The sequence below is a fragment of the Patagioenas fasciata genome, unplaced genomic scaffold (assembly GCF_037038585.1).
Source record: "Patagioenas fasciata isolate bPatFas1 unplaced genomic scaffold, bPatFas1.hap1 Unplaced_1, whole genome shotgun sequence".
In the NCBI taxonomy this organism is placed as follows: domain Eukaryota; kingdom Metazoa; phylum Chordata; class Aves; order Columbiformes; family Columbidae; genus Patagioenas; species Patagioenas fasciata.
Genome location: NW_027288510.1, coordinates 1065520 through 1090126, shown reverse-complemented (window position 1 = coordinate 1090126; position 24607 = coordinate 1065520). Strand labels below are relative to the sequence as shown.

The window sequence follows — 24607 nt, the reverse complement described above, 5'->3', positions numbered from 1 at the left end:
TTTTCTCCAACCTGTGAAGTCCCAACCCATTTATCCGTTCCTCACAGGAAGCTGTACCACATCTATGGATCCCTGTGAGCATGAACTGTGGTTCTGATGCCCTCAGCATGTTGCCATGTGATGGGCAGAGTTAGCCAGGCCTTTCCCTCTCCGTGCCAGTCCAGCTGCCTGGATGATTCCGGTAGGAACTGCTCTCATTTGGTGCTTTCCTGTTTTGTGTTCTACAGCTTGTCTGACCTGGACGAGTTCATAAAAACTGCTGACAAAGGTTTGAGCAAAAAGGTTGAAAAAGGCGATTATGATGGTTTGGTGGAGATCATGGGGCATCTCCTGGCCGTTAAGGAAAGGCACAGTGTCACCGATGCCATGTTCGAGCCCCTGAAGCAAACCGTCGAACTGCTGAAGACGTATGAGCAAGAGCTGCCGGAGGAAGTCTATAAGCAACTGGAGGTGGGTGAAAAGCTGCGGTGGACACGGCGGTTTGCCAAGTAGCCAGCGTCAAAGAGTATGAGCTTAAGAGCATTGCAGGAGTATTTAAAGCCCCACTCCCTGTCATTAGAGGGCCTCAGTGGATAGTATTTTACTATTGTGGGATGTGCCTTAATAGCTCTAAATTTTGGAGTTATATTGAGATTTTTCTTTTAAAGCAGAGATTAAGCCTTTTGTTATGTATGAAAAACATAGAATTGCCTGCTCCAACTCTCAGCGATTACTCTTGAAAAAAATTAATGCATTTTCAAATACATCTGTTAATTAGTTTGAATTATAATTATTTTTAAATAAGCCAGTTCTTGGCAACTGTGGAGATGGGAAGGATAATGTTGGCAGAGGAGTCGCCTTCTCATAGGACTTCAGTCCTCCACTAGGTCTATAACACCCAATCTGCTTGACCCAAAGGACATCACTGGGAGCACGTTATGAAAGTATTTCAGCACCTTTCCACATCTGGCCCTGATGAATCAATTTTTCTTTGGGGAATTCTTCTCATTTCTGGACAGGGGACCATGAGGTGAAGGTTGGAAAAGCCTGTGGGATGCCCAGCCAGCCTTGGGGAACTGGCAGCAGTCACCATGTTACGGTGGAGGAGCGTGTGGCTACATACTGATGGATACCCCTTAGTCACGGGGCGTTGTGTGCAGAGGGCTCTGTGTAGGACACCAGGTTTAAGGCAGAGCTTTTTGGGGAGAAGTTCCTCCCTCTGCTGCAGGCTTGGATGGGACCTGAGCGGGGTTTAGCAATCCCCCAGTTTTCTGCTGGTGCAGCCGTGATCCACGGATGGTTGTATCACCAAATCTGACACGGGTAAGGGTCCTAAAGATAACTGGATTCCTACAGACACCCTGAAAAACAGAAGAGCTGCATTAAATGAATGTTTTGGCTGCTACAGCAGCTTCAGTTCAGCATAAAAAATGGTGCTATGGGGAACCCAGCTCTGCTGATTCCTCTGCCCAAGAGCTGCTTGCTTGGTGCCTGTTTGTGCGTGTAGATTTGAACAACTGATTTATTTTTCTGACAGAAGAAATGAGGTATGCAGGGCAGCCATTCGGATGTAGGAGATAACAAAACAGTTTCGTTCTTTCTGGCAAGTGACAGCAACACATAGTTGAATAATTCATTCACTGCTGTACACAGTAGGAAAACCAAAGTAAGTTCCTCCAGGTACCGCTCCCTCCATGGCCATGAAGATGGATGGGCTGGAGCTGATAGTTTGTATGAGAAGGACAAGGAAGCAGCTCCATGTGTGCCCTGCTATGGTCATGGATAGTGATTTCTACAGAGACTGGAACATGAAGTGCCAGAAAGAGACCCCTCAGGAGGGACTGGCCCTGCTCTGGCCGCCTCTGCTGCCTCCAGGTTATTTCGCTTCTTTGCATAGTGTTGGTGCATCTCCATTAGTCTTCTCAACTATGTGCACTGGGATGAAAAGAAGCCCAAAGTCTTTCCTGTAGGCTGGCACAGTACCTGGGGAAGTGGGAGAGCAAAGCTGTGGGACTTGAGGACAGCAGAGCCCTGGCTGGTGTCACTGTCTGGGGTGAGGATTTGGCTCGAGAAGTCTAGTGAGAAGAGAAGAAATCAAATCTCTTTCTAAATAAAATCCCAGGTGCAAAGGGTGGATTGTTAGCAGTGCTGTGCACCAGCAGCTTGGATGCAGTCCTGAGAAAGAAACTGTCTTATTTAGTACTAATATTATACAGGCAGGCTGGAGGGATTTGCCCCAGAAAGCTCTGTAGAAGTCCTTCTGGCATAATATCTTCTGCTCTAAGAGCTGGCTGGAAATTTCCCAGGCTCTGTTTCTTAATTAGCTCTGGGAAGCCGGACGATCTGATGAACTTGCATCCTCAGCCCACCCTCCTGCCTCCAGCCAGCTCTGGGTCCCGCTGGGCTCGGTGTCAGGAGAACTGTGCTCTCTCAACCACTGAGCCATCCTGGGAGCCCAGGATCTGGTCTGGGACCCTTCTTCTGAAGTTATTTAACATGTTTTTGCAATCAGAGCAGTCAGTTTTAAAGTCTCAGTCTTCATTCGTCTTCAAAATTGTGGATAACTGATAAGTTTTATCCCAAATTGTGTTTAGCTTTTGCATCACAACAAAACTTCCTTGCAGTTTTAGGCATGGAATCTGTTGCTTTTCCTGTTCTGTGATTGTCCATAAACAGATCAGTCACATCTTATATCAAATAGCAAATACTGCCTACCGTCATTTAAATTTTGCTTGCAGGAGCTGCCAGAAAAATGGAACAATATAAAGAAGCTGGCGATAGCTGTGAAGCAGCATGTGGCTCCTCTGCAGGCGAACGAAATGACAGTTGTGCGCAAGAGCTGTGCGGCGTTTGATGTTGAGCAACACAGATTCAGAGAGCGATTTCGGAAAGAAGCACCATTCAGGTACAGTGAAATTATAACATCAGAGAAGCCCTGAGGAAGAAAAGCTTCATGGGATCATCTCGGAGTGTCCTGAGGATGTGTTCTTGAACCCTTGCATACATTTCCTACCTGCTCACGGTGTTGTATCTGTTATGCCCTGGGTGTTTTGTCCCTGCAAACACTGTAAGGTGTTAGCAAGAGATTCAATCTGGATGCTGAGTGCACAATATTGCTTAAAGGGGTTGTCAGCAGTGCCATGTGGCTGCACCATCAATGGGTACTATAGATGTATCATGTCTGCTTTGTGTCTCAGAGGCACCATTCGTTTTATGTTTTCTTTAGAAGTTGTTACAATATCACTTATGAAGAATAAACATTTCTTTCTAGGTTTGACACCAAAAAGCCTTATCAACTGCTGGATACAAAGCACATTGACATTAAACAAATGGAGTCAGCCATGACCTCGATTTATGAATCAGCTGGTCTGTTTGAAGTCATAGTGCCAGACTATAAACAACTGAAGCAGTGCCGAAAGGAGCTGTGTCTTCTCAAAGAGCTCTGGGATATGATCTCCCTTGTGGGCACTTGCCTTGATGACTGGCAGACCACCAAATGGGCGGATATTAACGTGGAAAACATGGATCTGGAGTGTAAAAAGTTTGCAAGAGAGATTCGGAATTTGGATAAGGAGGTGAGGGCGTGGGATGCTTTCACTGGGCTGGACAGCAAGGTGAAGAACATGCTGACGGCCCTGAAAGCTGTGGCAGAACTTCAAAATCCCGCCATTAGGGAAAGGCACTGGAATCAGCTGATGCAGGTGACGGGTGTGAGGTTTGTGATGGACTCGGACACCACGCTGGCTGACCTCCTGAAGCTCAACCTCCATAACTTTGAGGATGAGGTTCGTGGCATTGTGGACAAAGCGGTACGAGAAATGAGTATGGAGAAAGTCCTGAAGGAGCTAAAAATGAGTTGGAGCACCATGGAGTTTCAGTATGAGCCTCACCCCCGGACGAACATCCCGTTGCTGAAGTCAGACGAGGAACTCATAGAAACTTTAGAAGACAACCAGGTGCAGCTGCAGAATTTAATGACATCCAAATGTATTGCTTTCTTCTTGGAGGAAGTGTCCATATGGCAGAGGAAGCTGTCCACAACAGATTCCGTCATTTCTCTCTGGTTCGAAGTGCAGCGTACGTGGTCTCACTTGGAGAGCATATTCATAGGCTCAGAAGATATACGGGCACAGCTTCCTAAGGTATGAAATCCCAAATCCTATTTTTCCTGTGTGGAAAGCGTTGAAGAAGAGCCTCCATTACACAGAAGAAGGTTGTCTATATTGCCGTGTTCCCCCAAGCAGGACTGTTCTCTTGCTGCATTGCTTTCTTGGAGGCTCCCTTAATGCTACAGCAGTTTCCCCAGTGTTGCCCCAGGATGTTTTTGTACTGTTGGTTGTGCCTGAACCCTGCTGAGAAACTGTTTTTCCTCCCCTCCACCATTGCACAGCAGATGCAGAGTTCCTGGAGGCTGAGCAGGAGGCTGCTGGCTTCCTTCAGTGATACAGGCATGTTCCCTCTTTCCTTGGAGGGGAGAAGACGGAGATAATTACTCAGATGGTGCAAATTGTCAAATCAGAGCTGGACCAGGCAGCTTTGCAGTATCCGCTTCCCTGCCTCCAGTGCTGGTGCAGCAGGAGAGCAGCTCTTCTCCCACTTCAGCTTCAGAAAATTGAGCAGAGTTGTCACTGATGCCCTCCTCAGGGTTGTGACCTCCTCAGGGCTGTCTTTGAGTCCAGCTTCCAGTCTTATTCCCTATTCTCTTGATTATTTAGAAAATCTTCCAAGCTTGTTCCTGGCCCCGCTGGACCACTCGCAGCCCTGTGGAGGAACCTGCCTTTCACTCACGAGTGACCCACAGTTGGCTGTGTGACCCCCGTCCCTGTTCACGAGCAGCATCGCTGACAGCACCACTGTGGGACGAACACCCACGAGGGGATGTGCGCAGCCCATTGACCCCTGGACAACACACTGTTCTGTCTCCAACCCTGCACTCTGCTCTGCTTGGACTGTTCCTCCATCTGCTTCAGAGAGCACGCTGTGCTGAGTGTCCTGGGGGCAGTTTTTGGCCCCTCACACCAAGAAAGCCCTTGTGGTGCTGGAGCAAGTTGAGAGAAGGGAATGGAGCTGGTGAGGGGCTGGAGCACAAGTGTGATGGGAGCGGCTGAGGGACCTGGGGGGTTCAGCTGGAGAACAGGAGCTGAGGGGAGACCTTCTGATCTCTGAACTGCCTGAAGGGAGCTTGGAGCCAGGGGGGGTCGGGCTCTGCTCCCCAGGAACAAGCGCCAGGAGCAGAGGAAACGGCCTCAAGTTGCGCCAGGGGAGGTTGAGGTTGGATCTGGGGAACAATTTCTTCCCCAAAGGGCTGTGGGGCATTGGAACAGGCTGCCCAGGGCAGTGCTGGAGTCACCATCCCTGGAAGATGTATAGATGAGGAACATGGTTTAGTACTAGATTTAGGTTATGGTTGGACTCAGTGATCTCAATGGTCTCCTCCAGCTAAATGATTCTGTGAATCTGGGCACACCTCGCTCACTGGGCAATATATACAGGTGCTGATAACCAGTGCCCTGAGGCTGTACCATGTGCCAGCAAGCTCTTAATATCCAGGAGCTATCTAATGTCATGTATGAAATTGCATCATGATTTACATTTGCATCCTGCTGGGCAGCTGTCTGCATCTCAGTAGCTGTCTGGCAGTGGTATGAACCATAGAACCATAGGATGTCCTGACTTGGAAGGACCCATCAGGATTGTCAAGTCCAACTCCTGTCCCTGCAATGACAACCCCACAGTTCACACCGTGTGTCTGAGGACATTGCCCAGTCTCTCCTTGAACACTGTCAGGTTGGGGCTGTGACCCCTCCCTGGGAGCCTGTTCAGTGTCCAGCACCTCTGGGTGAAGAACCTTTTCCTCATGTCCCACTGCCCTCCCTGGCACATCTTCTGCCATTCCCTGGGCTCTGTCACTGTCACAGAGAAGAGCTCAGCCCTGCCCCTCCTGCTCCTGCTGAGGAACCTGCAGCCCCATGAGCTCTGCCCTCAGTCTGCTCTGCTCCAGCTGAGCAAACCCAGGGACTTCAGCCGCTCCTCATACGGTTTCCCCTCCGAACCCTTCACCAAGTTCATGTCCCTCCTCTGGACACCCTCCAGTAGCTTTATCTCCTTTTCTCCTGTGTCCCCAGCCCTGCACACAGTGAATGCTGCAGGTGAGGCCGCCCCAGCACAGAGCAGAGCGGGACAATCCCCTCCCTGCCCGGCTGGCCGTGCTGTGCTGGATGCACCAGGACACGGGGCCCTCTTGGCTCCAGGGACACAGGTGGCTCAGTCAGCAGCTTCTCTTCCGTAAAAGAAAGACTGAAGCTCAAAGTCTCTGTAGCTGAGCACCCTCAGGATGCATCCAGGGCTGGGGGGATGTGCTGACAGGCTGTGGGATGCTCACCTGGAGCTGGATCTGTGGCGTGAGTGTAGGGAGGGCTCAACCTTCCAGATGGAGCCTTGCTCCTGGGGCTGAACACAGGGTAGCGTGGAAGTGTTGCCTGGACTGCTTGGAACACTTGTTCAGTGTCCCGCCTCACTTAGGAGGCCTGACCTGGGAAGAAGGGAGGAGCAGAGATGTTTTGAACATAGCTTGCTTTATTCTTCAGTGTTTAGCTCCAGAAATTCAGAGTCCCTGTTAGATATGGAGCATAATTGTTGACGTGGGCCTCCGGTGCTGACATGGGGTTTCCATACCCTCATTGAAGGCAAGGAAGGGCTCTCCTCTACAAGAGTCATCATACCCGTTTTGTGGATGGGTGTTGGGATTCCTGTGCTGTAGCAGGAGGGGAGGAGTGCACTCACATGAGGCTGGTAGCCTTTCCACGGTGTGGGAGCATCTCCTGCTGCTGCAGCCAGGGAAACTTGGTACTTCACCTGGACATGGGAGAGAGAGATTTATGAGGTTTTCCAAGGGGAATTAAATCCCATGAAAATGGTTGGTCCTAGACATTGCCTCCTGCATGGAGCGCTTTATCCACAACCCCTTTGGGATACAGTGACAAGAAGGCAAGTGCCTGTTTGCAGACTAGTTTCAGGCAAGTCAGTGGAAGAGCCATTCTGGAATGGTGGAGGGGTCCCTGTCTGCACTGGACAGAAGGTTTTCCCCTCAACCCAAAGACAGCACCCAGAGGATGGAGACCTTTAGCACAAAATCCATGTTTTACCATGAACATGTTTGTGTTGCTTTTTAGGACTCCAAACGCTTTGAAGGGATTGATGCGGACTTTAAAGAACTGGCCTATGAAACTCAGAAAACCCCAAATGTGGTTGAGGCCACCAATAAACCAGGTCTGTCCCAACAACTGGAGGACATTCAGAGTAGGTAGGTACAACTTCAGTCCCAGGATTTTGTCAGAGACTGGGATCAGCTCTAATAAGTTGGTTTAACCTGTGCTCCAAGGCTTTCCTTCTGGACTGTGCGTTCTTTGCATTCACACATTGAGTCTTTTTATTCATGATCCATCACCCTGAAGCCCCCAAGGTGGATTCTGGCTTTGCGTATGTGCAAACTCTTATCTTGAATATTGATTTGCACACATACAAAGCTAGGCGCTCAGTTGGTTTTAATAACATGTGGCCTCACTGCCACCCCAAATTTGGTGTCTTAAATATCTATTTAGCAGTCCAAGCAGGGATATCTGCAGCAGAGCTGATCCCATGTGCTTTAATTAACAAAATTATCTTTGTGTGTGTACCCTTCACAGATGGTATAACTAAACTCCCTGAGAAAGACCTTAATGTCCAGAGATGGATACAGTTCTCACCTAACATATGAGCTACTCTACCTGGAACACACCTAACAAGTTAACGTGATAGCTGTTGTGTCAGTAATAACTATCCATTTAAAATAGAGATCTAATTTTACTTCCTAAACAGATAAGGCCCGTGTTCCCCACAGAGGACTAACTGCATGTTATTTATGAACTTTGAAAGCTCAGCAGCAGTTTAACATGTAAACACTGAGAGATTCGTTTTAGAACGGAGCAAACAAGTTTCTTTTCAGGCTTCACAAGCACAAAAAGCTGAGTAGGTTTGAATCAGACTTTAAAATGTGCTCATTAGAATAAAAGCAGTTTTGGAAACTTTCATCCTAGTGTGAAATCACCTGTGGCAGTTGAGAGCTTGTCTAAAACAGTAAGTCAGACTGCAAAGCCTTTCTAGCCTCTTCTTCCACCTGTGTTTCTGCTTTTTGGTGAGGATTCTCTGACTCTTTGTCTGTTTGACCCTTGGGAGTGGAGAGAGATCTATGAGTTACTATGTGCTTTGTTATCTATTTGGAAAATGCTGTAAAGGACCAGCCTGCAGGCTCAGCTCATGTCTGGCATTTCCCCATGGGAGGGGAGAATCTGCTCGATAACCCAAACTGTAGCACGACACATTAAAGGATATTCACCCGCCTGTCCTGGGCTCTATTTTTCTGCTCTTCTCCCCAGGTTGTCCCTGTGTGAGAAGGCTTTGGCTGAATATTTGGACATGAAAAGATTGGCCTTTCCCAGATTTTACTTTGTTTCTTCAGCAGATTTATTGGATATTCTTTCCAATGGCACCAACCCACAGCTGGTAAGCCTTGCACTATGTCACCTTCACATTTTCCAGCTGTCAGTAATGTCAGGGTGGAAGATGCTGTCTAGGGACTCAGCTGTAGCTTATCCTTTCTTGAGTGCCTTTTCTCCCACCCTCACTTGGATTAACAATAACTCTTTCACTGCTGGCCTTCATCTGTCGTCTCTGAAAGGCAATGCGCACACTGTATGTTGTCCCATCTGTCCCTGGTGATGCTTGCAGATGGTTCTGAAAGCACTGCACAGAGCAGAGCTATGTTCTTGATACCATAAAAACAGTGGGTTTGTTTCTGCTGGGATACAGTGAGGTTGGGGGAAACCATTTCTTGAGGATCTCAGCCAAAACTTGTTGCTGAGCTTGGTTCCCCAAGCTGGGATGCCAGCAAACAGCATCTGTTGTTGAAAGAGCCACAGACCGATCGTTCAAATGTGACAGTGTTGACAACCGAGGGCTTGGAGACGTCTCTGTTTTTAGGCAGAGGAGACATCTGCTAGTCAGCCACTTCTTCCTTCCCCCATGCAAAGGTCTTTGGGATGGCCTGTTTACAGGGGAAGAGCAGAACACAGCCTGGAAGAGGTAAGACAGCTGGTGGTCAGACAGTGGCTGTGGCCAAGGCAGGACTTCCTTGGGTTGCCACCCACCCCTGCACAGCTCTGCTTGGCCTTGTTTGGGACGCATCTTTTATTCAGAGGTTGGTGCATAAAACCAGTCAAAACGTTCACAGCAAAAGGCGAGTGTTGGATGATGAACAAAGTCCTAATTCTGTCTTTTGGTAGCGAGTATTTTCACTTTCTTCAGGCTTTCCACCATTTTCAGTATTGATGTGAGCACAGGAATGGAGCAGGTTTGCATGTGTATTTGGAAATGCTGTTGTTTACCTCTAACCTTTAACGCTGCTTCTATCTGTGTCTGCTGCTGGGTGATTTCAGCCCACAGAGTATCATAAATACATAGTTGATTGATATTTAAAATGAAGAGGAAAAAAAAAACACAGGAAGCAAAGATACTGTGTTGAAATGCTCTGTTGAGTAAGAAGAAATTCCTGGTGTTTTCTGTTATTCAAAAGTATTTGCAGGAAAATCAAAGTATATGTCAAGCAGTATCATACATAGATACACTCTCAGCCTTCCCAATGTAGTTTCAAAGTCTGATGATTCCTAAAGGAGGATTAAATACACAATGACATTATCCTCGTGAACTGGGTGCTGAACTTGTGCAGATTCAGGTGCGCTCGGGCTCTGGCAGCAGGATCGCAGCAAGTGCTGGGGTTGTGTCCGAACCCTCCAGACTGGACAGGGTCTGGGAAGGGGCAGCTGGGGATTTGTGACCAGAAGCTTCTACATGTAAGAAAAAGTTTCTACGGTTTACTTACGGTTTGAAAAGAGAGAAGCTTATGGCCTCAAGATACGCTTAATGGCCTCAAGTTGTGCCAGGGGAGGTTCAGATTGGATATTGTAAAAAAATTCTTCCCAGAAAGGGCTGTGGGGCATGGGAACAGGCTGCCCAGGGCAGTGCTGGAGTCACCGTCCCTGGAGGGGTTTAAAAGACATTTAGACGAGGTTCTTAGGGACATGGATTAGTGCCAGAGCTAGGGTATGGCTGGACTTGATCCTGAGGGTTTCTTCCACCCAAAATGATTCTGTGATCTGGGGGGATGCTGAGTGCCCTGTGCTTCTCAGAGTCACTTAGCACCTCCCAGGGTTTGGCCCTGCTTGTATGTGTGTGAGAAGCTGCGTCCACTTGCAGCACAGCTCATGAGAGGGAGGGTTGTAGTTCTTTGTGAGTCAGTGAGTCAGAATTAGATGGACAAATCCACCTCCACCCTTCCTTCTCTGAAAGCATCAGAGCATTGGGCATCTCACGCAGAATCCCAGAATGTCAGGGGTTGAAGGGACCTGGAAAGCTCATCCAGTGCAATCCCCCCATGGAGCAGGAACACCCAGCTGAGGTTCCACAGGAAGGTGTCCAGGCGGGTTTGAATGTCTGCACAGAAGGAGACTCCACAACCTCCCTGGGCAGCCTGGGCCAGGCTCTGACACCCTCACTGAGAAGAAGTTTCTTCTCAAATTTAAGTGAAACCTCCTGTGTTCCAGTTTGAACCCATTCCCCCTTGTCCTGTCACTGGTTGTCACCGAGGAGAGCCTGGCTCCATCCTCCTGACACTCCCCCTTTATATATCTGTAAACATGAATGAGTCCCCCCTCTGTCTCCTCTTCTCCAGCTCCAGAGCCCCAGCTCCCTCAGCCTTTCCTCACACGGGAGATGCTCCACTCCCTTCAGCATCTTGGTGGCTGCGCTGGACTCTCTCCAGCAGTTCCCTGTCCTTCTGGAGCTGAGGGGCCACAACTGGACACAATATTCCAGATGTGGTCTCCCCAGGGCAGAGCAGAGGGGCAGGAGAGCCTCTCTGACCTACTGACCACCCCCTTCTAACCCACCCCAGGTACCATTGGCTTCCTGGCCACAAGGGCCCAGTGCTGGCTCATGGTCACCCTGCTGTCCCCAGGACCCCCAGGTCCCTTTCCCTCATTTCTCATCTCCCCTATGGGAGTTTTTCTACCTCTCTGCTGTAATTGAGAGAGGCAGCTCCTGTCTGGGACTGCTTTGGGAGCTTCCCCTTTCTGTGGGGACGTCAATCCTAGGAGAATCTCACCTTCATTGGCGTGGGGCGCGCAGTGATGCAGTTGTGTGTTACGCAGTGGTCTGGAAGAAGTGCTGGTGACCTGCTCAGCTCCCAGCAGGCAGATGCTGATGTTGAGAGCCCACAGCATCTCCCTGTTGGCTTTGCAGACTCAGATGGAGGTGAACAGGAAAGAACTGAATTATTCTTTTCCTTCTGGAAGAGTGCTTTTGGTGAACATGGTTGTTCTATAGGAGGTCTGGGCTGTTTATCATAGGTCTTAGGCAGAAATAAAGATCTTTCTTCTCCATGAAAGAGAATTTAGGATATTTCACTAGCACAAAATCAGTTTCTAGTAGTGGAAAAACAGGAAAGTTCATAGTGAAGAAAACTCCACGTTGTGCTGAGAATAGGATGAGGTGGAGAAATGGCTACAGACTTCTCATCACTACATGTAGGGAAATTTGGGGTAGGAGTCATGAGGTGTTTCAATGTTTTCTATGCTTTTGCTCTGTATGGAAGATTTCCCAATGGAGAAACATGATTTATTAAGGCATGTCTGTTTTCTAAATTACGTAGAAATAGGTGGAAGTATTACAAGAGACAGCAAGAGGCTTTTGTTGGCAGTATGTTGGCCACATTTGAGAAGATGTGGTGCTACCTAAATATCCAAGATATTTTGTTAACATGATTTTGCTTGTGACATGTATAGTGATCTTCATTCCGCTCGTCCTATCTCGGTTGCTTTATTTACACAACCCGTTTTGCAGGTGCAACGTCATCTTTCCAAACTCTTTGACAGCTTGGCCAGGATGAAATTCCAGCTGGACTCTGAGCAAAAGCCAACCAAGGTTGGCCTGGGAATGTACAGTAGAGAGGAGGAGTACGTCAGCTTCAGCGAGCCCTGTGACTGCAGTGGGCAGGTGAGAGGGAAGTCCTTGTCTATCAAAACTGTCCGGTGGAGTCTGCTCCCCTGCCCCTCGTGTGAGATCCCTTGCCAAGACGTCACAGAGCTTCACTGCTCTCCCTTGGTGCGTGAGAAAAGCTGGAAGAGGTGGTGATTTAGTACCTCCTTACACCACAACCTTTCGTGTCACTCTGGATAGGTCCTCACTAAGGGGGGACGTGGATGTCGCAGTCCACTGTGAGAGAAAGAGCTGTGCCATTTTTCTGACTAGGTTTTTAATTTGATTTTTTCTAAGACCTTTTGAAGGTTAGTCTTAAAGCTTGCTACAAATATCCTCGGTGAGGGAGGGGATGCAGACTGAAAAGAGACTAAGCTATTCCATAGTACCTCTGCACGGGTGTGTTTGGCAGGAGAAGGCCTTTTACCTGTTTCTCAAGTCTTCATTATTTCATACCACGAGTGAAAGTATGAAATGTAAGAATCAAGCTACTGCTCAGCTTATCTATCCTGGTAGTTTCACCTTTCTGCATGGTCTATTACAGGAAGCTAAAGTACGTAATACCGGCTACTGAGCTCCCCAGCGATGGAGCTTGCTGCGTTCAGTCTGTCTTCTTGTTGAGGGCTTTGCCTGTGAAATATGAAATTCAGCAGGAATTGTGTTCCCAAGTTTGGCAGCATCTTTCTTCTGCTGCTGGCAGACTGCCCACATCCCACCAGGGATTCTGTCATGGCCTGGAGGTGGAACACACCTGACCAAATTATTCATTGACGGAGTTCATTTTGGTTCCTCCTGTAGCTAGAGTTCAAGAAAAAAATCTGTCTTCTGTTCTTGGTGTCTGGAAGTAGATGCTAATCCTACAGTACCAGAATTAGCCAAATCTACCCAGTCTGAAGGAGGCTGTGAGGTTTGGTTAACTCATAGAATGTCCTGAGCTGGAAGGGACCCACCAGGATCATGGAGTCCAAGTCCTGTCCCTGCAGTGACAACCCCACAGGTCACCCCGTGTGTCTGAGGACGTTGTCCAGTCTCTCCTTGAACACTGTCAGGTTGGGGCTGTGACACCTCCCTGGGAGCCTGTTCAGTGTCCAGCACCTCTGGGTGAAGAACCTTTCCCTCATGTCCAGTCTAAAGAGAACTGAGATGCTTGCCTCATTTCCTATCTTCACTAATTACCAAAGGCACTTAAGAAGAGCAAATGTGTTACTGGGATTTAATCTCTTTTCCAGGTTGAAGTCTGGCTCAGTCATGTACTAGACAGCATGAGGGCTACTGTGAGAGATGAGATGACAGAAGCCGTCATGGCTTATGAGGAAAAACCAAGGGAACAATGGCTCTTTGACTATCCTGCCCAGGTATCTGCCACTGCTTCTTATCACCACTCAGGCTGGCTCGTGGAAAGGTAGCTCTTGGGTTCCCCATCAGTCCTGCCCTTCCCTTCTTTCAGCAGCTGTGGACAGGCATGTTTCTGGCCTCCACCTTGCTATCCAGGAGAGAGGGAGGATGAGTTGTCCTTTATCCTGGCGGTCTCCTGATGGAGTTTTCAGGCTGAGCTCCATGCTCTGGTTGGGGCTCTTGGTTGGGTGACAGAGCCCAGGGGCTTGGGCAGTGCAGTCTGTACAGCCAGAGCAGTGAGAGGTGCAGCAGGAAGGCAAAGTGGTGAGGCCTGATAAGAGTGAAGAGCCCCTCAGATGCACCTCTGACAACCTCGTGGTCTCCAACTCTTCCTCCTCTGCTGTGTCAGGCATGTGAAAGGTGCTGATTTACTTATAACTAGCTGCTAAATGTGTCTATCACTGATATGGTGTTTTAAATGAATGTCATGGAGCAGATCCTTGTTGTACTGTCTGCTGTGACTGCTGTATGAAAAAATACTTAATTTCATGTCACGGATGTTTCATCCTTGATCTCCCTGTGGATCCGACACTCTTGAACATAAGGAAGCTTTGGTATTTTCCCTGATACTGAACCAGCCTATTTCCCTAGGTGGCGCTTTGCTGCACCCAGATCTGGTGGACAACCGAGGTTGGGATTGCCTTTGCCAGGGTGGAGGAAGGCTACGAGAATGCGATGAAGGAATATCACAAGAAGCAAGTGACCCAGCTGAACACCCTCGTTACCATGCTGATCGGGCAGCTCTCCAAGGGCGACAGACAGAAAATCATGACCATTTGCACCATCGACGTGCATGCTCGGGATGTGGTGGCAAAGATGATAGCACAGAAGGTTGGTGTTGGCAGTTCAGCACAGTTCTGTGGGTGCTGGAGAGGGGGCTTCAGGGGGCCCAACCACTGGCCATTCAGATCACTGCCGGTCTCAGTGGGAGACGTATGACTAAATTTATTTCTACAATGTTTGTAGTAAGTGTGCAGAAAGCCCCTGTAAGCCTGCAGAGCTGTGCTGTGTCATGGCCCTGCAACACCAACTTGTAGTTGCTGCAGATTCACACCAGGAGTGAGAGCGCGGCACTGCGTCCTGGTGCCAAGACATGTGCTGGTGGATGATGGTGCTGTGTTGGGAGGCTGCTGGACTCAGTCTCAGTTTTGACTTTAGAAAGTAAGAAAAAGCATTCAAGCTTTGTTCTTTGTAGCGTCCTTTGTCTGGTGTGGGGCCACAGGGACTTATGTGGGACTCCCTTCTCCTGCAACACCTCTCCCACACTACTCCCCTGTCCCTGGCACCATGCCAAGTGTTTAGCCTTGCAGGTGGGTGGGAAGATGCCCTGAATGTATTGGGTTGTGGCTCTTCCCTCATCTGTGTCATCTCAGAGGCAGCCAGGCTGCTCACAGGGTTTCTGTCTTCAAGGCTCAGCTGGGCTCAGTGGTGCCTCGGTCCAGCCTGGCGTGAAGTGATGCATCTGGACCTGCCTGCTGGTTGTGCAGAGAGCGCTGGCCATGCCTGTCTTTGTCCACCTGTCCCCAGTCTGTTTCCGTGGTGCTGTCTGCAACCTCTTCCTTGTCTAGATGGCCTCTGCTCCTTCTCTCACTCTGGTTGCGTTATGAGACCTTCTTCATGACTTGCTGCTTCTTAAATCTATTCAGGAGTCTTTTTGTAAGGCTCTTTCTCTTGGCCATTAATTTTTTCCTCTCCCACCAATGTGGTCACTAATTTGGTTCCTCCCCTTTACTGATGGGAGATGGGGAGGTGACATTTCTCACCGCATTGCAAGGAGGCGGCCTTCCTCACCACACCTGCCTTGCAGTGAGGACCAGTCATCCCCCATGAACATTTTATAGCAGTCGCTATTTTGGCCCCCGAGCTGCATGTGTTTGGCATCCCCGGCCTTCCTGTGATGGTGTTTGTGGGTGTGTTGCAGGTGGACAATGCCCAGGCCTTCATTTGGCTGTCACAGCTCCGGCACAGATGGTCAGATGAGGAACGGCACTGCTTTGCCAACATCTGTGACGCCCAGTTCCTGTACTCCTGTGAATACCTTGGCAATACCCCTCGGCCTGTGATCACTCCGCTGACCGACAGGTAAGTCCCTGGGACACAATGTCATAGCTGGGCTTTGCCACACAGGTAGAGAGAGAGATGCCAACCAAAGATGGATTTAGTTCAGACACCTGTATCCCTCTTGTTCTGTCTCCATGTCCCAGCACTCCAGTGGTCGAGCTCTAACTCTTATCTGGTTTTTGGTGGTACCCTCTGGGGAATTTGTACATCAGATCCCTGGGTGGGATTCAGCTCACACATTAAAACACTTGTGGGTGTCTTCCTGTGCACAAGATGTCCACAGTCCATAAAGCTGGTGAGTCTAGAGAGCTTTCATCCCATCTTGAAGCAGACATCTACCTGGTTGCCTCAGTGGGGACACCTAGGCTTACTTGAGATACTCTGTGTTGTCCCACCTGGCTTCCAGCTGCCAATCCAGAAGTGTAAAAGTCTCCTATGGACCCCTTGTCATATCTCTCCACCCTATGTGACATTTCAGCAACCAAGAGCATCTCAGGTGGCTCTAGTCACCTGTGTTAGTCAGCTGCGTCAAGCCCCCAGGTATCATCAGGTTTTGTTGGCTATATTGACTACACCTCTGTGGCTTATACAGGTAGTATAGATACTCACATGTGGACACCACCCCAGTGTCCATCATCAACATGATGGAGAAACTTTGGGACTTGCTGCAGCTTTGAGTTGGGTTCACTCATAGGCCACCTGAGCAGGTTTCTGTCAGTGACAGGTCTTCCAGAAAAGCTGTCCTTTTCTCATGCTGCCTGAGATGTGCCCAATATCCATGAGTTGTATGAGGATCCAGAGAGAACACAAGCTGGACATGAAGAGGTTTGGGCAGACCTTGGTGGAAGATGAGTATCTCTTGGAGAAAACAGAGCTGAGCAGAGGTGGTAATTAATGCCAAGAAGGCTTTCAGCTCAGACATGACCCCTGCTCACGTACAGCTTTTCAGAGGAGAGGCTCTGCTGAGTGCAATGCTCTAGTGCTATTGCCCTGCAGCCCACAGTTGACCTATTGGACATATTTCCTTTTTTCATTCATCATTCACTGTGACAGATGTTACATCACCCTGACCCAGTCACTGCACCTGACCATGAGCGGAGCACCTGCAGGCCCTGCGGGCACTGGCAAGACGGAGACTACGAAAGATTTGGGGCGAGCCCTGGGCATCATGGTGTACGTGTTTAACTGCTCCGAGCAGATGGACTACAAGGTATGGCTCCCACCTCGGCTGCAGTGCGGTCACATGGGGCTGGGGATGCTCAGGGCCCGAGCAAACCTGAAGGATGAGAGTAATCCAATGGTACCTGGGGTGCATTAGGAGAGGTATGACCAGCAGGTCAAGGGAGGTTGTTCCTTCCGCTCTGCTCTGCCCTGGTGATGCCACATCTGGAGTTGTGTCCAGTTCTGGGCTCCCCAGTTTAAGAAGGAATAACTGCACAGAGTCCAGCAGTGGGCTACAAAGATGCTGAGGGGTCTGGAGCTTCTTTCTTGTGAGGAGAGACTGAGAGAGCTGGAGCTGTTGAGCTGGAGAAGAGAAGCTGAGAGGGATCTGATCAATGGGATCAATATCTCAGGGTGGGTGTCAGAGGATGGACCAGACTCTGTTCAGTGGTGCCCAGCGCCAGGGCGAGGGACAACGGGCACAGACTGAAACACAGGAGGCTCCATCTGAACATGAGCAGAAACTTGTTTGCTGGGAGGTGCCAGAGCCTGGCCCAGGCTGCCCAGAGCGGGTGTGGAGTCTCCTTCTGTGAGACATTGAAACCCGCCTGGACCCACCTGTGTGATCTGCTCTGTGACCCTGCGTGAGCAGGGCTTGGACTGGAGGATCTGCAGAGGTCCCTTCAGCCCCACCAGGCTGCGATTCTGCGATCACCTCTCTCCAAATCCCTGCTACACTCCTTTAAGCTGAATGCCTTTTCCTTCTCCTCCCGTTCCTTCTCTAAGATTTGCACAAGGTTCTTCAGGAGGCAGAGACCCGAACTATCTTCTCTGCCTCATTATGCATTTCCCTTCCTTTCTGGAGTTAGATTTCATGTGTAATTCTTCAAAAATGTTGGTCTGTTCAGTTGAGACCAAGGCTGTGCTGATAGTTGGACCCTGGTCGTTTCTTCTCGGCGTGCTCGCGGCCTGGCAGCCCCTGGCACGGGGAGGGACCTGTCCTGGTTTTCTCAGGATCCTCTCCCAGAATAAACCCAAAACATAGTGAACCTTCAGCCGCTACAGAGCACTGAATCATTAGGCTGAGTCTTGCTCTCTGCCAGTCTGGCACGGTACAGTGATTTTGGTAGCCTCGGATCATATTTCATTTAGCTTATGGGCTCTCCCAGGAAACGGGACCATCAGTGATTCAGCACAAGTGACCTTTAAATGAAACTGGTGCACAGATATATCGAGAAAGTGCAATTAGCAGATAAAGTGGCAAGCTGCGCAGAGCTATAAATATTATAATTGAGTTGTGCCTGCTGTTTCCATGCACTTTTCTAAATACCCACAATAGACTGTAAATTGCTATAAATAAACAGGCTGGGAAATAAAATCAATTTTTTGCTGTAGTTGATTCCATTTATGATTTCACTCTTGTAATCTTTGTTTTTGTTCTGTTTTTCCAGTCTTGTGGGAATATTTACAAAGGCCTTTCCCAGACGGGAGCCTGGGGCTGTTTTGATGAATTTAACAGGATCTCAGTTGAGGTCCTTTCTGTGGTTGCTGTACAGGTGAGTGGAGAAACACTCATAAATAAATACAAACAGAGCAGAGCCATTCTGCAGTCTTTGGAGCAAGGGTAAAAATGGCAATTGCATATTGCCGGTTTCAGTTCTGTGTATAGGCAGGTGTGGGATTAGATCTCAAGATTAATCACATGAATATCACAGCACTGTCAAGATGTCGCAGTTACGTGCTGCAAAGATATTTGTCACTTTTCTTGCCCCAGTTACAGCATTTGTGCCAAGACAATTCTTTGTAGCATCTTTTCCCAGACCACTACGCACCATGGCTCTGTACCTGTTCCTCCTCAGGAAAGCACTCGTGTCGTTAATCTGCTGTGAGATAATTGCAGCACATTGTTTCAAGACAGAGAAGCTGCCTTGACTTGCGGCTGCTCAGTCTGCAATGTAGGGAATAATTTTCACAGAGGGGAAGAGGGGTGTTTGGGGCAGATCCGCTGGACTTCTGGGGGTTCCTTATCACCCCTGGTCAGGCACAGGTTGTGTGTCATACTCAGGAAATGGGAATACATTCAGGATTAATTTTCTTAACCTGTCTCCAAAACTATATGGCTGTGGATTTAGTTCTGGTGTCTGTAACGACAGCTCTGCCAAGTGGCTTTGGAAGGTATTCCTGGCCAACTGGCACCATTCCTTGGAGGAATGTGTGCAGCCCCGTGGTGCTCCCAAAAGCCAGTGTCAGCTGGTGACACTCGGGAGCTGGAATCTGGGGCAGATCTGCGGCCCTTGCTGACGCGCTTGCCCAGGGTACCCTGACACCGTGGGATTAAACCTGGGACAGAGCTATTGGAGCGGTGCCCAGCTGGGCATGGGTGTTTCCCCTGGCGAATGGTTTCTCATCTCCTCTGTAGTTTAGCTGCTCAGTGCATTGTGTTGGTGAGTCTCGTGTGAAGCGCAGCAGCATCCCTGGAGAAGGGCTGGAAGGGAGACTGGCCTCCCCATCGTGCCAGAAAGTCCTGTGCTCTCGTGCTTATATATATAATCTGTCACTTCGCGTCCTCCTTCCCCTCCTCTTACCAGCCCATGAGGAAACCTGGCATTATTTTATACAGGGGAAGCCTTGGGGGGCTTCAGTGCAGAAAACTGAGGTGCCAAAGTGCCCAAGTTCTTCAGGATCCAACTGTCAGCTGAGTGCGTGTTTTAGGATCCTAATATCTGATTGAGGTGCTGAATTGTTCCTGGACTCCCTTTTGGGCTCAGTGTTATAGAAAGATATAAAGCTCAGAAGTTTCTACACTTCTGTAAATGTTTCGGTCAAAGACATTGTTCTTAACCCCTCCATGAACTCCTCATTCTTCTCATCTGTTTCACTCATAATTGGTACCTTATGTGGCATCCCAGAGAAGCCCCAGGCAGGTACAAGAGTTTATGTATCATTCCCTCTCAATTTCTCTTCCGTCAGGTCCTAGTTTAAAGTTGTCATTGAAAAAAAGTCTTTGAGGATCTTGAAATAAAAAGGGAAGCTGAACAAAAGAAGCCCAGGAATGACTCAACTGCTAATGGTTCCCTCGCTCCTGGCTGGAGCGTGGCAGCTGAAGAAAGCGGCACGGCCGTCATTCCATCATGGTGTCTCCTGGCTGCTATTAGGAGTGTTACCATGGCGATGTTTAATTGGCTGTCTTACTCATGCAGCTGATGTCGATATGGTTCCTTACAGGGAAAAATTCGATTAATTGCTTTACTTTGAGGTGGCAAACAGTAGTGAGGTTAGAGCGGTGAATAGAGAGAGATTTGCCCCTCGCTGAGGTGCTGTTTGCAGAGAGGTGAACTCTTCGGAAGGAGAGGAACGAGCAGAACAAAGCTGCAGTCAGGCAAATATAAAAAACAATATAATATTAGTGAGTGAAGGTGTTAGGAGAGGTTTTACAGCTTCTGCCTTCTGGTTTTGGTTTTAAATCAAACATCTGATGTCCCAAAATCTTTAAAAGTGATATCAAGTGGTCAGTTTACAACTGAGCTGAGGCCAAGCTTATTGGGAGGTGCTACCCCTTCTCTGGGCCTGGTCAGGGAACGGAGCAGGCACAGGAGGGTTTTGGGATGTCCTGAAGAGCAACGCTGTGTGGGGAGAGGTGAGATGGGTAAAGGGAATAATGGGCCCATATTGTGATAGACTTTGGGGAGTGCGTTTGGGTGTTGGCTGTGTTGTGGATACCTGTACTGCCCTGTGTCTCTCTCACACATCAGACCTCTGCTGGGCTGGCTGGTTCAGAGATGGTGGAGCCTTTGGTGGTGTTTTTGCTGTGAGATGTGCTGAGCAGTGTCCCACAGGTGATGTCAAAAGCCAAGGTGAATGCAGGCAGTGCTGGGGACATTTCCCGCTCCTGAGTTGCTCTTCCTGACCCACGTTCATCATTGTCTCATGGAGCAAAGGTGTGAAGTCTTGCAACTCCTTTGCATTTTGACTTTCCACTCTCTTCAGCTCTTTTTTCTGCTTTGCCAGAGTTTGACTGAGATGGGAAATTGATATTGCCATGCTGATGTACTCCAAACAGTGTATAAAGCTTTATGCTGCCGGTAAAAAATAAAACAGTGATTAGCCCCATTTGTCACGAGGCCAAGAGTAACGAAGGAAGCACCGTTGTCTGATGTGTTTTTCATAAGTGAACGCTGATACTATAGTACTGTCTTGATTTCTAGGTGAAGAGCGTGCAGGATGCAATACGGGAGAAGAAGAAATCCTTCCATTTTCTTGGAGAAGACATCAACTTAGTACCATCAGTAGGCATTTTCATCACCATGAACCCTGGTTACGCAGGGCGAACAGAGCTACCTGAGAATTTAAAAGCTCTCTTCAGGTGAGTCCAGGTCAGGGTTTGTGACCTGGCAGAAACTGTCTTTTGGAACATCCAGGCTCGACCTCATGTCCTTGGGGAATTCACTTGCACAGGGCATTCGCAGGTAGTTTAAGCCTTGCACAACAGGCCTGGGTCTGGGCACGCACAGGCAGGGCAAAGGAGCTCTGTCCCTTGTCGTGGGGAAGGCAGAGGGTGACCTGGCTCATAAAAGAAGGCCTAGAAGATGAAGCTGCAAATGCGCTGCCTGTAAGACCTGTAGTCAAGAAATACTTGTTCTGCAATGCCTCCTCACCTGTCATTTTAGGCCGTGTGCGATGGTTGTGCCAGACTTTGAGCTGATCTGTGAAATTATGTTGGTGGCTGAGGGATTCATCGAGGCCCGGGTGTTAGCCAGGAAGTTCATTACTCTCTACCAACTCTGCAAAGAGCTCCTGTCCAAGCAGGTGAGCCTGGTTCTGTGGCTGAGTGGTATGATGAATCTCCAAAATCAGCAGAAACATGGCACTGTGCTGCTCAGCTCCATGGCTGACGTTTCACAGCTTTTATTTAATGGCTGCATTTGCACTGGCTGCTGGGGGAGGAGAGGGTTGGTGATCATCGGAGCAATAAAATTTCCAGACTGCTTTACTGGAGCATCTGCAGGGACAAAAGCATTTGACCAGCTGCATTAATGGGAGACCTTTCAGTGAGTTTAAATGACACCATGTTTGGGGTAGTATTCAGTGACCTTTTGCTTTCCAGTCTCTTCCTATTGATTCTCCTGCCTGCAAAGGGTTTATGGTGTCCCTCTCTGAGTTCAGCCTTAGGCTGGTTCCAGGTCTTGTTAGAGTTACTGTCAGTGCAAAGCAAATCAGATTTTTCCTTGTCATTATTTGTGTAGATCGAAGCTGGGTCCAGAGGAGACCTGAATCAGGATTCCTGATGATACAAACCTGATCTTGGCTGTGCCAGCATGAGGCTGGGTGGGATATGCTCTGTCGCAGAAACTTGGTGCTGTGCCTTGAGGGGCCTGGTGGAAGCCATGGCCTCCCACACAGAGCAGTCAGCTGTCGAGCTGTGCTCTGGAGGGTGTTAACAGGACAGAAATATGAACAGTTGTTTGTTGGCTTGAGAGTTCTTCTCATGCCGTTTTGTGGTACTTTTTCAGCAATGTCTTTACTGACCCCTTATTCCTGGACCTCCTCTGAGACCAAACAGGCTTGTCATCTTGTGATGGGCAGGGTGGAGAAACTTGGGTCTTTGGGGCCTCATAATGGACTCACAAGCCTTTCACCTTGGTGGCTCCTGCAGATGCAGGGGGCTGGCTGGCCTTGCTATAGGTGCTTTATGATTTAGGTGAAACAAATCGCTTTGGTCTCTGGAGTGCAAATCCTGCTGCTGTCTTACTGCCAACTGTGAGCCCATGTGATGGTCTGAACAGCTGAATTATTTGACTCTTTAATACTGTCCCTGACGGGAATCTCACCTACTGAGATGGAAACCAGGTCACTCAGGCTGGAGAAGGTCTCTGGCCACAATGCAAATAACAGATTTAGATGTATTTTCATTGCTTACTAGTCTGGCAGTTTGGGAATGGTGGTTCTTCACCCTACATGGTACTGTCTAAGCATAAACTCATGCCTCTTTTTTTTTCTTCCTCTGGTGTAGGATCACTACGACTGGGGCTTGCGTGCCATTAAGTCAGTGCTAGTTGTTGCTGGCTCCCTCAAGCGAGATGACCCAGAGCGACCCGAAGACCGGGTTCTGATGCGCTCTCTTCGTGACTTCAACATCCCCAAGATTGTGACGGATGATGTGCCGGTGTTTATGGGGCTGATTGGGGATCTATTCCCCGCACTGGATGTGCCTCGGAAGCGTGACCTGAATTTTGAGTCGTTTGTGAGGCAGGCTGTGCTGGACCTCCGGCTGCAGGCTGAGGACAACTTTGTGCTCAAAGTAAGACCAAGAGATCTTCTGCTACACCCACATCGCCATCAAATCATTTGGGTTTTCTCAAACAGCTTTGCTTCTACAAAGAGAGCTCTGCACAGCATTGTCCTTGCAGGCAGATCTCGCTGGAGGGCAGTCAGCTGTGCTGGGTCTGAGGCAGTTGCACCTGCTCCTGAAGTCAGCACTGGATCAGTCTCTGGGCTTCCAAAGGGGCCAACTTTTGTAGGCTCATGAAAGTGTAGCCCCTGGAGAGCAGGGCCTCATCAGGTGGTGGTTGTCAAGTATAAACAGCGCTGAAAGTTTATCTGCAGGCTGAGGATTTCACCCATTGTGATTAGAGTGGCTGGACCAAACTCAATTGTCAAATCTGCTTGTGTCTCAGGGTCACGTCTTTCTAAAGAGGTGGCCCAGTGGGACCTATTTTATAGACCTGAACTTCAGTTTGGCATCTTTGTCTAAAATTTGGGAGTGTTTTTCTCAGGTGGTGCAGCTGGAGGAGTTGCTGACGGTCCGGCACTCTGTCTTCGTGGTGGGTAACGCGGGCACGGGCAAGTCTCAGGTGATGAGATCCCTGAACAGGACTTAGCAGATAATGAAGCGACGTCCTGTCTGGACAGACCTCAACCCCAAGGCAGTCACCAATGATGAGCTCTTTGGCATCATTAACCCAGCAACAAGAGAATGGAAAGACGGTAAATGTCATTTCATGTCTGAAATATGTAGATAAAGACGGGTATTTTTAATGAATTTCCCGAGCAGCAGCAGGGTGACTGGTTCTTCATGTGCAGGTCTGAGAGCCCAGGTGCTTGTCTGCTGCCTACAGCCACATGACAGTTTGTTGTTGAAAGGATACACAGGATGTTTTAGCTCTTTGATCTTCACATGGGAAATATAGCATAAGCCTACTTGATCCTATTGCCCTAAGAATAATTTTAATGCCCATTAATACCAACACTTACCAGTTCCTAAGTGGGGCAGGCAGTTTTTGGGAGTTGGCTGGACCAGTGATGGAAGAGATGTCCCTCCTGCACTGTGGTGTGCACTGGGACCCCAAAAAATGTCCCATCCCCAGGTTTTCATTGCTGATAGCACGCACAGCAGCCTTAACGTCAGTTTTTCCACTCAGTATGGCTGCCCGATCTCTGCAGCGCACCAGCGTTTGCCAAGCTGTTGATCCTGCTTACTCCTGAGGAACATTTCAAACTTGCTGGAAGATTACAGAAAATCTGGAGTGGAAATGTTGGGTTGTGACTGATACATAAAGGCAGCTTCGATTTACGTGTGCGGCGGGTTGGGGAGGTGTGGGGGAGGTGAGGGAAGACATTACCATGAATCATCCACAGCAGCAGATGAGCTGCCACCCACCTCCCCTGGCCCCGCCATGGACCCTTCCCGACCCCCTGCTTTGCTCCAATGCCAGGTTAATTTCTTTCTAATTGTAATTAGGGAGCCTAAATCAAAGTGGCAGAGGGAGGTGCAGGGTACAGCCTGAACTGTGCAGACCGGCTGCAGCAGTGGCTGCAGATCGAGGGCAGCGGTGACACCGAACAGCAGGAGGGACATTTTACAGGTGACTGTCCAGTGGTTTCTGGCCTGCGATGGTTTAAATGAAATAGTGGCACTCCTCCCTGAGCTTTCAAGGCAGATATT

General features: G+C 49.0%; 1 pseudogene; it reads left to right on the top strand.

Moving 5' to 3' along the window:
- The window catches only part of LOC139825464 (uncharacterized), a 347351-nt pseudogene that overhangs the window by 3676 nt on the left and 319068 nt on the right, over positions 1 to 24607 (top strand).